This window comes from Pristiophorus japonicus, chromosome 12 (genome assembly GCF_044704955.1).
Source record: "Pristiophorus japonicus isolate sPriJap1 chromosome 12, sPriJap1.hap1, whole genome shotgun sequence".
NCBI classification, from domain to species: Eukaryota; Metazoa; Chordata; class Chondrichthyes; family Pristiophoridae; genus Pristiophorus; species Pristiophorus japonicus.
Genome location: NC_091988.1, coordinates 128,949,247 through 128,965,520, shown reverse-complemented (window position 1 = coordinate 128,965,520; position 16,274 = coordinate 128,949,247). Strand labels below are relative to the sequence as shown.

The window sequence follows — 16,274 nt, the reverse complement described above, 5'->3', positions numbered from 1 at the left end:
TGGAGTTGGGTCCACGGAGGGTCGAAGAGCTCGAAAAACAAAATCTCAAATAAAAAACTATTGGAAGACCTTCAGGGAACCTCATCCAGGTAAGTCGCTGTTGAAAAATGTTTTTAAAATGTTCACTTACCTTTTTTTCAGGATGTTCAGACTGACTGTCGGGGACAGACCAGCCTCCAGCCAGCGGCCCACCCCCGTTCTGCTGCCGACCCCCGCCCGCAGGAATCTGGGAGCTTGGCGGGCGGGAGCTCAGCGGACGACCACTCGGCCGTCCGCTGACATCAGCGGGCGCTTCCCGGCGGCCCTCCCCTCCCGCCCACTCCAGGCCACCCCGAAAGTGGTACTGGGCGGATCGTCAGGAGCAATGTCGGCGGCTGATGAATTTCGGCCCCAAAGACTTGCATTTATATAGCACCTTTCACAACCACCGGACGTCTCAAAGCCCTTTACAGCCAATGAAGTACTTTGGGAGTGTAGTCACTGATGTAATGTGGGAAACGCAGCAGCCAATTTGTGCACAGCAAGCTCCCACAAACAGCAATGTGATAATGACCAGATAATCTGTTTTTGTTATGTTGATTGAGGGATAAATATTGGCCAGGATACCGGGGATAACTCCCCTGCTCTTCTTCAAAATAGTGCCATAGGATCTTTTACGTCCATCTGAGAAAGCAGACGGGACCTCGGTTTAACATCTCATCCGAAAGACGGCACCTCCAACAGTGCGGCACTCCCTCAGCCCTGCCCTGGAGTGTCAGCCTAGATTTATGTGCTCCAGTCTCTGGAGTGGGCTTGAACCCACGACCTTCTGACTCAGAGGCGAGAGTGCTACCCACTGAGCCACAGCTGATACTGAAGCTGAAGGATCCATGATATTATCAATCATCCTATTGATATAAAAGAAGAATAACCACAGGTTGTAATGGTTAATGAGAAGGATTCTAGTCTGAGTGCTGGAGAAATACCACCAACGATGTCTCTGCAAGATCCTACAAATCCCCTGGGAGGACAGACATACCAACATTAGCGTCCTCGACCAAGCCAACATCCCCAGCATTGAAGCACTGACCACACTTGATCAGCTCCGCTGGGCGGGCCACATTGTTTTAATGCCAGACACGAGACTCCCAAAGCAAGCACTCTATTCGGAACTCCTTCATGGCAAATGAGCCAAAGGTGAGCAGGGGTAATGTTACAGGGACACCCTCAAAGCCTCCCTGATAAAGTGCAACATCCCCACTGATACCTGGGAGTCCCTGGCCAAAGACCGCTCTAAGTGGAGGAAGTGCATCCTGGAGGGCGCTGAGCACTTTCGAGTCTCGTCGCCAAGAGCATGCAGAAATCAAGCGTGGGCAGCGGAAGGAGCGTGCGACAAACCAGTCCCACCCACCCTTTCCCTCAACGACTATCTGTCTCACCTGTGACAGGGACTGTGGCTCTTGTATTGGACTGTTCAGCCACCTAAGAACTCATTTTAAGAGTGGAAGCAAGTCTTTCTCAATTCCGAGGGACTGCCTATGATGATGAGATTCTCTGAGTGCTGGGACAAGTAGAGTTCAGTATCAGACTGGGGAGAGGTGGGGGGGGGGGGCGGAGTGAGGATGGATCGGGGGGAGGGGCGGGAGATGTGAAAATGGAATGTTATCAAGCAGGGATGATACCAGATAGTCTGAGTGCAGAAATGGAGTGTAATGGATATCGAAGGGACATAGGTGAGTGAAGACTATGATCATTCAGAAATATGTCTATATTTAAGGTGGAGACAGACAGATTTTTGAATGATAAGGGTGTCAAGGGCAGGGAAATGGAGTTGAGGCCAGGATCAGATCAGCCATGATCTTATTGAATGGCGGAGCAGGCTCGAGGGTCCGAATGACCTACTCCTGCTCCAATTACTTATGTTCTTATGAATGACAGCTGTGGTCACTCCTGTAGAGACAGTGATGTATCAGGCAAACGTACTCACGTACTAATCACATGTAAATGGAACGTGATCACGTTAGAGAGATGTAATTAACCTTATAAAGAGACAGTGCACCAGAGCCCCTTAGAGACATTTACTGAGTCTGCTTCGGCTGTTAAGGCGATACGCTTACAGGACTCAATGAGTCCATTACTTGTGAGGAATTAACACCACCAGTCTCATGGGCACTGCATGTAATGGATTGTATTGACGTTTTGATCAATAGCGGGTATTAATAAGATATCTGCGTGTTTCCTGCTCCTCAAACCTGCATTAGGGAAAGGATAAAGGACAATCCTTTAAACGCGATAACTAGAAGAGGATTATTCTCATCCCATACATGACTGCATGATCACAATCACCTGACAGAAATAGCGAAGGTTTTTATGAATGGTGTGGGGCACACTGGGGTCCTAATCTGGGCCAATATTCCTTCCATGGCCTGTGAATAGAAACAGAAAATAGGAGCAGAGTAGGCCATTCGGCCCTTCGAGTCTACACCGTTATTCAGTATGATCATGGCTGATCCTCTATCTCAACACCATATTCCCGCTTTTTCCCCATACCTCTTGATAGAAACATAGAAAATAGGTGCAGGAGTAGGCCATTTGGCCCTTCGAGCCTGCACCACCATTCAATAAGATCATGGCTGATCATTCACCTCACTACCCCTTTCCCGCTTTCTCTCCATACCCCTTGATCCCTTTAGCCATAAGGGCCATATCTAACTCTCCCTTGATAGAAACGGAAATCCTATGTATCTCCCTCTTAAATATATTCAGTGACTTGGCCTCCACAGCCTTCTGTGGTCGAGAATTCCACAGGTTCACCACCCTCTGAGTGAAAACATTTCTCCTCATCTCAGTCCTAAATTTCCTAGCCCGTATCCTGAGACTGTGACCCCTTGTTCTAGATTTCCCAGCCCGGGGAAATATCCTCCCCGCATCCAGTCTATCCAACCCAGTCAGAATTTTATACGTTTCAATGAGATCCCCTCTCATTCTACTAAACTCTAGTGAATACAGGCCCAGTCGATCTAATCTTTCCTCATGTGATTGTAGTGTGATTTTTTTTTTGTCTTTCTATATTCTAGATACTCTGTACAGTTACTTTCATCAGTGATTATTAGTTCCTCACGGTCTCGAGGTTTTTCTTTGGCTTGAAGTCTAGGCACACTTGGTAACAGGCCCAGGACAATGTACAGAAAACCGTTCTGTAAATTGGATTGATTCTAAAGCAGACCATCACAGTCTTAGTTAACGAATTAGCAAATTTATTCAGCAAAATAAATTGTATTTTTGTTTGGCAAGGGTATCAAGGGATATCAATTAAAGGCAGGCAAATGGAGTTGAGGTTCAGATCGGTCATGATATGATTGAGTGGCAGAGCAGGCTCGAGGGGCTGAATGGCCGACTCTTGTTCCTTTGTTGATTGGTTGGCACACAAGAGGTAATTAGAGGGGCTGATATAGCTCAGTGATCAATACTGTTACACATGGGTGGAATCACTCCATGATTTGATATTTTAAATAAAAAAGGTTAATCCCAGGACTCGTCAGTGGAAGATTAGTTAATCAGAGAACAATCCAGTCACATGTGGTCTGTACAATATTAGCAAAGAGGTGTCACCCCTCCCTACTCCACCATCACCCATTCCACACAGATTATAACTGTTATGTTCTGAATAACTCCACAAAACTGCATTGTAAGCTCAAACTGTTGTGACCTTGGTCTCTTTAATGTAACTCCAGAGTGAGGAAACAGCATGGTAGATTACCTTTCATACCAGCTTGCTCAGGGTGCAGAGGTGACCCTTAGGTCTCCCACAGGTGTGCCCCCTGGTGGCAAGTCTTACATATTGGTGAGGTTTGCATACATACATAACATCACTCCCCCACAAAGTCTTATGTACAAGTTATTTTCCAGTTGAGGCAATCTGGCACTCTGCGTTCCCAGGTCGATCGGCTGGGTTGAAGTCCTGACATGGGTGAGTTGGTTGGATCATTGCTGCACGGCCGCGTGGCTGGTCTGATCGGACTGACAGGCATGGTGGGTTCATCCTCGTGGTTGACAGTGAGGTTGATTGGTAGTGGGTCGCTGGGGGCCAGGTCCTTTCACAGTGGTTCCTGGTTATCTGTAGTTCACAGTTTGGTCCGGTCCAAATGCTTTCTGCATTTGCCCAGTGCATAGTTTCACAACAAACACTCTATTTTCATCACAAACACTCCATTCCCCTCTTTGGCTAATACAGTGCTAGCAGCCCATCTGGGGCCATGAAAATGGTCTATGTCATTTATTGTGATGTCACGTGGAGGAGCCGTGCGATCATGGTACATTCTCTGCTGATAGCATACGGAAGGTTCGGTTCTGAGTCATTCTGTCTGGTGACTGCGTAGCACCCAGGATAGCCGGGTCTGTAGGGAGTCTACCGTGATACGTGTGTGGATATCTGAACGGAATATATGGAATTAAGGACAGTAAAGTAAACGGGATATATGAAAATGTATAAGCCATGGAAGAATAGCTGGGAGAATGTCAGATTGCAAATAGTGCAACATCAGCATAGCTAACAGTCTTTCTCAAGGTTTCAAGTCACTAATCCGGCCAATAACATCTAATTGTAACATGAAATAAATCTGCAGAATTGCAAGGTCTCAGCTAATAGTCACACCACTAGATTGGAACATTTAGAGGCAATGCTTGAGCTTTCAAGAAAAACATCTCATATAGATTGACTAATGAGTGGCTGAGTTAGACTGTCAATCCATTTGTATTTTGTTATCTGATTTCAAAACTGTATAACTGTTAACGCTTTACGATGTAACTTCACCTATCCGTAGGGAGTGTGTACGCTCTATCCAGAGAGTATATCTTCTATCTGATAGGTCTTACTGGCCGGTAATAAAGACTGCTTTGTTCAAAGCACAAGAGGTATTCGACTCAGTAATTTTACTGAACCAGATTGAGGTAAAAGAATCCAGGAATTTACATTTGGTGTCAGAAGTGGGATCTCAACGGACGACTGCCGAAAACTTGCGAATTAAGAGCCAGACTAGCCTTGGACGAGACGAGGGGAAAGTGGCCACTGGAGTGAGTATGATTTCAATACTGCTCCAGTTTCCCCCGGTTTCAAAAGTCTGAAGAAAGTTTAGCCACTCGCTGGTTCTCAGGTAGTGTCTGAATGAGATCCAGGACAATCTGGTGAATACCTTTCAAACTTAGAATAGGGATAGAGATAGGGAAATTGTGCGATGATGCAAACCAAGCGGCGACTTGGAAAGATAGTTAGAGCTAGATAGGGATAGATGATTATAATCATGGATCAAAAAAAATTAATAGGAAAGAAAAGAGACTCTTGTGAATGTCTGTTTAAATGAGAAATGCTTCTGTGATTTGTACTGTAACAAAAGCCGGGGAGTTGTGGTTTGTTTTATCTCAAACAGAATGAAAGTTTGTTTTAACCCTTCGTAGTGTTGTCCTGTATGTGGGAAGTTTAAGAGTGTGAACCTTACTAAATTACGTATATTCGGATGATAAGTTACGGAGCCAGGAAATGCCCAAAGGATAAGTTTGTGAAAAAAAAAAGAAAAAAATTACATGGTCCCGGTGATTAAAAAAAAAAGAAAAACTTGTTGAAAGAAAACATTCAGAGAAGGCACAGCAAAACAACTGAGATGGATTCAAAAGGATTTTAAAAACAAATTATATTAAATAACACGACCTTGAGGCTGGAACAATTGAGATAACGAAAAGCAGTCCACAGCCTACGTGCCAGACTTCTCTCTAGTCATGAAAAAAAAAGTAACGTACTAAATAGGTGCTGAAAGAAAAAAAATGTTCTGAGATTTTAAATTATGAAAAAAATTCCACTGCAGTAAAAAAAAATAAATCACTCCTGTCCAGTTGGCAGAAAAACTCCATTAAATTAGGACTTTCATTGACTGATTGAATTCAAACTGCGCAGTAACGCGAAAGGATAGGGAAATTTGGAGACTGAAAGAAATTAATTGAGGCTCATAAGAAATCAAAATTAGAAAATTAGGCTCACAGGGAATAAAATGGGGATTTAAATAGAGGATAGGTGTTCAACTCAGGTACGACGTCGACCTTGTATATCACTTGGCCCGTCTAGGCTCTGATTGAATTTTTAAAAAAAACCCCGCAGCAACTCGGAAGGTAGGGCCGACGCGAACGCGCAGCGGCGCAGACGCACAAACAATGCGAGACGCGCAGCGGCGCGAGCGTGCGGCCGAGAGGAGAAGGGCCGAAGCGACCGCGCAGGGAAGCGAATGCGCAGTGAAGCGAACGCGCAGCGACACTAACGCGTAGTGACGCAAACGCGCAGTGACGTAGACGCGCAGTGACGCCGACGCGTAGTGACGCAGAGGCGCAGCAACGCGAATCGCGAAAGTCAGTGCTAATGTCAGTAAGTCTTTGTAAGTCTTAAGTGTTTAGAGTTTTAAGTATTGAAATCGCGCGGCGACGCGAACCGCGCGGCGACGCAGGTAAGTGTTAGAAGTCTTTGTCTATCTTGTATTGAAATCGCGCGGCGACACGAACCACGCGGCAACGCGGGTAAGTGTTAGAAGTCCTTGTTTATCTTTTAAAGTTTTAAGTATCTTAACTCGCGCGGCGACGCGAGCCACGGGTCGACGCGGATTGCGTGGCGACGTGAACTGCGAGGCAACGCGGATTGCGCGGCGACGTGAACTGCGGGGCGACGTGGGAGTTTTAAGAATCGCGCGGCGATGCGAACCGCGCGGCGACGCGGGTAAGTGTTAGCATTAGTAAAGTTTGTTTATTTGGAGTTAGTTAAAGTCGGTGTTAGTTTCCGTAAAGTCTGTGTCTATTTTTAAGTTTGTTTAAATTGCACGACGACACGAACGTGTAACAACACGGTAATACGAGGGGCAGCGTGAAAATGGATAATCAGTTAGATAAAACCACGGATGCGGATAGTCCGCTACAAAAGTTATGTGAGGAATTCCCTGAAAGAGCTGAAGACTTTAGAAAATTATCAGGAGCCCTGAATAAATTATTAGGGGATGACCAGTGGCCTCTAGGTGGCACTAGAAGCATAGAGGTAGTAAAAAAAAAGCACAGGGATTGTTAAAAAAAAATTAATTAAAAGATACATCACTTCTGTCAAGTTGGCAAACAAATGCTATTAAATTAGGACTTGCATTGACAGAGGGAACACATGTTAAAACTGTAGACGTCTTAAAGAAAGAATGTGCGCACAAGAAACTTGCTAAGAGATCCTCTGGGACCTCTGAGAAAGGTATTGATCAACTATGAGTTAAAATGGCTGGCATTGTGTTAACCGAGGCTGATGATGAAATTGATGAGTGGCCACTGACTCAGCGCCCAACGGCGCCTCCCGCACCCCCTGACCCCTTGCTCCAGTCCTCTTCCCAACACCCTCCACCTTACACTCCGGTGAGAGGAGTTAAAAATAACCCCATACCACCAAAGCAACAAACCCAAACTGACTCCTCATCCTCTGATAGCGATTCGGATCCCCAGTTTACAAGCAATATAGCCGAAAGGATCAGATCTCACACTCAAAAGGGCAGAACTATATCTCGACATCACAAACAGTCCCGTAAATCTTCTAGTCAATCTACCAGTCCAAGTTGTGAAAGATATAGCAAACACCCCCGCCGATCGAGACGCAGAACTGTCAAGCAGTCAGACAGCTCTGAAACATCCTCCGGCCTAGAAATGATTTCCAAGATCCAAAAGTCCCGACACCAATTCCCTGTCAGACCAATGCCAAACCCTGATGCACAACAAGCTGCAGACCACCTCTCTATAGATGTCTGTGATCTTCAAACAACTATTTGATTGCTCACGCTATCCGGACAGATGGAGAGGACAGTTAGATATTATTGGCAGGAAAAGAAAGGGGAGGGGGGAGGTGCGCCCCCAACCCGGGTCAAGACTGAATACGTGACTAGAAAGGAAGAGCCATCTCGGGAGGAAGGATCAATAGAACCGTAATGTTGCATACAGGATTGGATGGATAAGCAAGGATACGGTTATACTAAACAACCAAATGGCCCGAGCCCTGCTAATAAACCTCCCTATTGTCCTCGGCATGGTATGGGAAGAGGCCGGGACTGGGTAAGAGGAATTGACTGTTTTAATTGTGGGCAGGAAGGACATTGGAATAAAAATTGCCCCTACCGTCAGCATGGAAAAGGAAGAGGAGGAAGAGGAGGGGGGCAAGGGGGGAGAGGAGGATCTTACACTAACTTCTCCCAGAAACAACCCCTTTGGTCAATTGTTCCCCAATTGACTACACAGCTTGATTGTGCAGGGATCCTCCCCAGACGACGAGCCCATTCTGAATGAGTGGCAACCCTTTTTGATAGATACGGGAGCCTTCATGTCTTCTGTACAATCAAAGCTTAAACTCCCTGCCTCTACTGAAACACAGGAACTTTCAGGATTCCTGGGACAAATCTCGACATTCTCAGTGTCAGAACCGGTTAAAATGGGTTACCAGGAAGAATCGGTGGAACATCGAGTTGTTATCACAACCAATCTGACTGTAACTTGCAAATTCCAGTTGCATTTGGAGTGTGGAGATGATGGGATTATTGTAAAACAGGAAACCCTTAAGCGGCAGTATTATACCACTAGAACCCCTCAGTGATGGTCTCTGGACCTGCCGCAGGCACCCTATCACGTGACCCTAGCATACGATCCCAGTGGAAAGAATCAGGACCTGCAGAACTTTTATCAGGATTACGAAGGGGAAGTGAAGGGAATTCTATTAAGGGCTAGAGTGACTGGACTGGAAAGAGAGGCAGATTTTGTGGAAGTGGATAAGAATCTGTGGAAACAGCCCCTAACAATGGCACCGCATATTGCTCGTGAAGTATTAGCCCCTCACCATGCTAAAGATTTGGGAGTTATGGTACGCAAGGCCATAGATGAGGCTGACCCTACCAGCCGGGATGTGCAAATCGTAAAACATGGCCGAACAGTCCAATTTCATGGGGACCCCGAGAAGGTCTTAAGGACTCTACAGCATCATACTGGCTCTGGCATACCTGACTATGTGGATCCTCATGTGTGGGCAGAGAACCCCTCCCAAGTGGGTTATACTCCCATTGATCCGATTGAGATCCCAGTGCAGGGCAATGTGGACTGGCCCTATATCCGACAGAACCCACTGAAATCACAGGCAATCCTAAACTGACCTTTCGGCACTGTACTGCAATTAATCCGGCCTGTTTTCTTACTGAGCCACCCCAAGATGAGGAAGAACCCAGTCATGATTGCTTATCTTTAATTTAAGAGGCCACATCAGTCAGGGAAGATTTAGTTGATGTACCAATGGAAGATCCAGACTGTATTCTTACTGAGCCAACCCAAGATGAGGAAGAACCCAGTCATGATTGTTTATGTATGTTGACGGAAGTACTTCTATTAATCCAGAAGATACACGAATCTCAGGATACGCCATAGTAAACCAGGAGAATCAGGTCTTGGAATCTGCCGCTTTTGAAACCGCCTATTCTGCTCAACAAGCTGAACTATTCGCCCTCACCCAAGCCTGTATCTTGGCCAAAGATCTCAAAGTCAATATCTATACCGACTCTAGGTATGCCTTTGGGGTGGCCCATGATTTCAGACAATTATGGAAAAATAGGGGATTCCTAACCTCACAGGGGAATGAGATATCTCATAAACAGTTAGTATCTGATTTGTTGCAAGCCCTCATGTTCCCCAAACGCATTGCCATTGTCAAATGTACCGCCCATACTACCGGAAATTCTCTGGTTGATATAGGGAATCGTTGTCCTGACCATGTGGCCAAACAGGCCTCTCGTGACCAACAGATGGTAGTGCCCAAAATTATGAGTCAGACTAAAAATCCTGCGAAGGATAAGTTAGCCTCGGAAAAACCAATGCCAACCATCCAAGATGTTATAAAAGCACAGGAGGACGCTCCTGAAAAAGATAAACTGTTGTGGAAATATTATGCATGTACTTATGACAATGTTTCTAAACTCTGGACCACTCCCGCGGAACAGACTTGCATGTCTGACGAGTTGGCCTCATGGGTTATAGAATGTCTGCATTTTGCTACTCATTGTGGAGCAAGGGCAACAAGTGATACGCTTTTGGCTACTTGGTGGCACCCTAGACTCCAGGCGCTCACCCAGAACATCAGTAGTCGTTGCCTGGTTGGCCAGCAACATAATCCAGGGAAGGGAGTCCCCTGTGATTGGGGTAAAAAGCCCTTACCTGAAGGTCCCTTTGAGACATTTCAGTTGGACTGCATTGAGTTGCAAAAAGTTCAGTGTTACAAATATGTGTTAGTAATAGTAGATGTGTTTAGCAGATGGATTGAAGCCTACCCTAACCTGGACAATAAGACTCAAACTGTTGTTAAGGTGTTAATGAGGGAAATTGTTCCTAGATATGAGATCTCAGCTCGACTGATGACCACCTATGTTCTTTCTCTGACTCAGGCTCTGTGACTAGTTCACAACCAGGTTCAAGATGCTCACCTTGACCTCCCAGTTTTACCCGAATTGTCCCTCGTGGCACCAGGGAAGTATGGATTCGGAAGGGATTAGAGCCACATGGGAGGGGCCTTTTCAAGTGTCACTCACTACCCCCACTGCAGCCAAGGTTGAGGGGAAAAGTGCCTGGGTTCACCTGCACCACTGCAAGCTCATCACCATTTAAACAAATTTTGCTGGTTAGTCTAATTCCTGTTTCTGTTCCAGATCTCCTCTTCCCCATAGCTGAACAAGGCAGTTGAAGGAGGATCAGTTTGAACTTTTACCCGTAAGACAGCCAAATACACTGACGGAGACCTGAAGAAGGGAAACGGGAAAACAGAACTCTTTTTATCAGCTAAATAATTGGACTATTTATAAGATGAGACTGTGTCTGTATGCCACTGTCTGCATAATAGTGTTGATATGACAGTTTTGGCGCTCGGGAAGGAAGACAAAGGCGAGAGCTCCATGTAAACACCTTTTTGTATATGTCTTACGTTTATGCGGAAAAAGGGCACTTCACTAGATGCTGGGTGTGTTCACATATCCCTGTACATTCCAAAGGGGGAATTCCTTTGCGCACCGTTCCCCTGACCCTAACTGAGACTGTTAGATGGATTCAAAGAAACGATATTGGAACAGGTAGCTAACCGCACTGCTGAGGCTCTGGAGGGCATCACAGCTGAAATGGTAGCGATAAGGACCGTAGCATTACAAAACCAAATGGCCCTCGATTACCTGTTAGCTGAGAAAGGGGGAACGTGTGCCCTGATAGGATCTGAATGTTGCACTTACATTCCTGATAGTTTAGAAAACATAACCCACCTTGCCGATCACATAAGGAGGGAGGTGAAGAAGTTATCCACATCAGCAAAAGAACTTAGCAGGTTTGATTGGTTTCTGGGTGGATCTTGGAGATCCTATCTAATACATGGGGCAATTGTTCTCATCGTAATAATTACCTGCTGTTTGATTGTTGGTTGCCTTAACCTCTGCTGTAAAGTAATGATGACAAGGTTAGCAGACCCTCTTGTGGTCAAGGGTTCCCGGGTTATGATCCAACAAACTAGAGAACTACTCAACAATGCAATACTCCTAGAATGATCCTAAATGTTATCATAGAATGATAAAAGGAGGGATGTGGATATCTGAATGGAATATATGGAATTAAGGACAGTAAAGTAAACGGGATATATGAAAATGTATAAGCCATGGAAGAATAGCTGGGAGAATGTCAGATTGCAAATAGTGCAACATCAGCATAGCTAACAGTCTTTCTCAAGGTTTCAAGTCACTAATCCGGCCAATAACATCTAATTGTAACATGAAATAAATCTGCAGAATTGCAAGGTCTCAGCTAATAGTCACACCACTAGATTGGAACATTTAGAGGCAATGCTTGAGCTTTCAAGAAAAACATCTCATATAGATTGACTAATGAGTGGCTGAGTTAGACTGTCAATCCATTTGTATTTTGTTATCTGATTTCAAAACTGTATAACTGTTAACGCTTTACGATGTAACTTCACCTATCCGTAGGGAGTGTGTACGCTCTATCCAGAGAGTATATCTTCTGTCTGATAGGTCTTATTGGCCGGTAATAAAGACTGCTTTGTTCAAAGCACGAGGTATTCGACTCAGTAATTTTACTGAACCAGATTGAGGTAAAAGAATCCAGGAATTTACACGTGTGGTGCTTGGCTTTATGATTTGGGCTGCCCGCTCCAGACTATTGTCGCTGACCCTAAGGTCTGGCAAGCCAAGGATGGCCGATATGGCCTTGAGACTTTCAGTAGTGGCGGGAGGCCGCGTGGTCCCCGTAGAACCTGGACCATGGTATGGAGGCCCTGGACCACTGACTGTGTGTAGCCTTCCTGTCTTTCTTTGCAACATTACAGGGTTGCCCCATATCTGATGGGATGAGCATTTTGTCTTTGCGACGGATAAGCTGCAATATCCCGTCTCGCGGTTCGCCGTTAGCAGGCGGTAACGTGGGATCCTGACTGGTCCAGGTCCTAAACTGGGGTGCTGTTACCGTTGACCCCTCGCTCTCTATCACTTCCATAACAACGAGCAGGTCTGTGGGCTGCACCGTTTCCACCCCGGTGATGGGCAACGGTAGCTAACTGAGGGCATCAGCGTCGTTCTCAGTGCCTGGCCCGTGGCGGATCATGTTACAATGCACAGACAGTGTTCGACATATTCGAAACAAAGCATTGATAATAGTGCCTCTGCTCTCCAAAAACTGTGAGATTGGCAGCTTGTCTGACTCGAGCAAATATTGGGACACTCTTTGGTACGTCTCTTTTGTCCCGTGAATGCAGGCTACTCTCGGGTAATTTATTGGATTCATGTACAACCGGTTGGGGCCCGCCCGCTACTTTGGCTTGCTGTACAATACGCCCGACCCCGTGTGATAACACATCACTTGCTACAAGTACTTTGCCAGATACATATATGACCAGTTGGTGTTCGCCCACTATTTTGGCTTGTTGTAAGGTACCCCCGACCCCATATAATAATGCATCATTGGTCGTGAAAGAGCGCTTACATGGGTTACACAGTGCAAACAACTTATTGGAACGTAATGGGTTCCTGGCCTTCTCAGCGGCCGCCCCTTTACCTTTGCCCCAAGCCCAGTCATCTTCCTTCCTGGGCAACACATGCCTCTGTTCCGTTGCGGCGACATCCCGTGGTCTGGACACACTCTCGTCCGTGTCAGTGATGCCGACTGCTGCGATCTTCCTCCCCAGGGAATTTGCCTCTGGCGTCGAGAAGACCCCTTTGGATCATTTCAGCCAGAGTCCCACTCTGCTTGGTCGACCTGGAGCCTCTTCCATCGTCGCGAAGGGGTCGTTGGCTTTGAGTGGTGGGTAACACACTTGTACCGCTGCTCGGTTGATCTTTACCTCCTCGTGGTCGTGATGAGCAGCCTGTGCCTCGGAGATCTGCAAATGAATCTGCACTTCGATGCCTGATTCAGCTGAAAGTGGGGGCTTGCTCAGCCTTGGAGCAAGGGAGAGGTTGTTCGCCGGAGAAGGTACACAGAGGTCTTCCCAGTTAGTAAAAGCTTTTACCGACATATAAAATGGAAAAGAGTGACTAAAGTAAATGTTGGTCCCTTAGAAAATGAGAAGGGGGATTTAGTAATGGAAAATGTGGAAATGGCTGAGACCTTAAACAATTATTTTGCTTCGGTCTTCACAGTGGAAGACACAAAAACCATGCCAAAAATTGCTGGTCATGGGAATGTGGGAAGGGAGGACCTTGAGACAATCTCTATCACTAGGGGGACAGTGCTGGACAGGCTAATGGATCTCAAGGTAGACAAGTCCCCTGGTCCTGATGAAATGCATCCCAGGGTATTAAAAGAGATGGCGGAAGTTATAGCAGATGCATTCGTTATAATCTACCAAAATTCTCTGGACTCTGGGGAAATACCATCGGATTGGAAAGCAGCTAATGTAACGCCTCTGTTTAAAAAGAGGGGCAGACAAAAGGCAGGTAACTACAGGCCGGTTAGTTTAACATCTGTAGTGGAGAAAATGCTTGAAGCTATCATTAAGGAAGAAATAGCGGGACATCTATATAGGAATAGTGCAATCAAGCAGACGCAACATGGATTCATGAAGGGGAAATCATGTTTAACTAATTTACTGGAAATCTTTGAGGATATAACGAGCATAGTGGATAGAGGTGTACTAATGGATGTGGTGTATTTGGATTTCCAAAAGGCATTCGATAAGGTGCCACACAAAAGGTTACTGCAGATGATAAAGGTACGCGGAGTCAGAGGAAATGTATTAGCATGGATGGAGAATTGGCTGGCTAACAGAAAGCAGAGAGTCGGAATAAATGGGTCCTTTTTGGGTTGGAAATCGGTGGTTAGTGGTGTGCCACAGGGATCGGTGCTGGGACCACAACTGTTTACAATATACATAGATGACCTGGAAGAGGGGACAGAGTGTAGTGTAACAAAATTTGCAGATGACACAAAGATTAGTGGGAAAGCGGGTTGTGTAGAGTACACAGAGAGGCTGCAAAGCGATTTAGATAGGTTCAGCGAATGGGCTATGGTTTGGCAGATGGAATACAATGTTGGAAAATGTGAGGTCATCCACCTTGGGCAAAAAAACAGTAAAAGTGAATATTATTTGAATGGAGAGAAATTACAACATGCTGAGGTGCAGAGGGACCTGGGGGTCCTTGTGCATGAATCCCAAAAAGTTAGTTTGCAGGTGCAGCAGGTAAACAGGAAGGCGAATGGAATGTTGGCTTTCATTGCGAGAGGGATGGAGTACAAAAGCAGGGAGGTCCTGCTGCAACTGTACAGGGTATTGGTGAGGCCGCACCTGGAGTACTGCATGCAGTTTTGGTCACCTTACTTAAGGAAGGATATACTAGCTTTGGAGGGGGTACAGAGACGATTCACTAGGCTGATTCCGGAGATGAGGGGGTTACCTTATGATGATAGATCGAGTAGACTGGGTCTTTACTCGTTGGAGTTCAGAAGGATGAGGGGTGATCTTATAGAAACATTTAAAATAATGAAAGGGATAGACAAGATAGAGGCAGAGAGGTTGTTTCCACTGGTAGGGGAGACTAGAACTAGGGGGCACAGCCTCAAAATACGGGGGAGCCAATTTAAAACTGAGTTGAGAAGGAATTTCTTCTCCCAGAGGGTTGTGAATCTGTGGAATTCTCTGCCCAAGGAAGCAGTTGAGGCTAGCTCATTGAATGTATTCAAATCACAGATAGATAGATTTTTAACCAATAAGGGAATTAAGGGTTATGGGGAGCGGGCGGGTAAGTGGAGCTGAGTCCACGGTCAGATCAGCCATGATCTTTTTGATTGGCGGAGCAGGCTCGAGGGACTAGATGGCCTACTCCTGTTCCTAATTCTTATATTCTTGTGTTCTTATGAATCTTCCCCATCCACCTTCTACCAAGCAGCATTGGCCCATCACCTGAAACAATCCACAACGGTAAATCGTGCACCACTCCCTCATGGGATACTCTTATGTCCACACTACCAATAACTGGTATCAGTTCCTTGGTGTAGGTGCACAGCTTTGCCTGAATCGGGATCAGCTTGGGTCGTTGTGCTCTGTCGTCCCACAGCCTCTTGAATACCTTCTGGCTCATTATTGATAGACTCGCCGCCGTGTCCAATTCCATGGAGACTGGAGTGCTGTTGAGTTTAACTTTTAACATCGGAGAGCTTTTGGTGGTGACGGTGTGCATACCATATACTTCCTCTTCATCCTCAGGTTGAGTTACCTCTCCTGCTCGTTCAACGTGATCCTCGCTGGATCAGTGGTCCTCTCCTGACTCTGCCACGTGATAAGTTACAGGTCGTTTGCACATTGTTGTGCAAACGACCTGTGCCCCATTGTTCCACACCCCTTGCACACATAGTGCTTGAATCGATATTGATGAGCTCTATGAATGGATACACATTCACGCCCAACGACGGACTCTGAGTCACCCTAGGCCTAGGTCTGGCCTGTGCGGTCATGTAGGCCCTGCCATGTACAGTTCTGCCTGCTGACTTGCCGGTGAGCTTCGATTCTGTGAAGATATCTGTTTTGTGTTGTCGCTCGTGGATATGAAAGCCTGGGCTATCGTGATGGCTTTGCTCAGATCCAGGGATTCAGCAGACAGCAGTTTGCGAAGAATGACCTCGTGGCCAAATCCAAGCATGAAAAAGTCCCGCAACATTTCCCCCAAAGATCCGGCAAATTCGAAGTGTCCCACAAGGCATCTTAGGTCGGCGACAAAGCTCGG

General features: G+C 46.1%; 1 protein-coding gene across 1 annotated transcript in view; it reads right to left on the bottom strand.

Moving 5' to 3' along the window:
- The window catches only part of LOC139276865 (piezo-type mechanosensitive ion channel component 2), a 585,431-nt gene that overhangs the window by 34,715 nt on the left and 534,442 nt on the right, over positions 1-16,274 (bottom strand). The window lies entirely within an intron of this gene.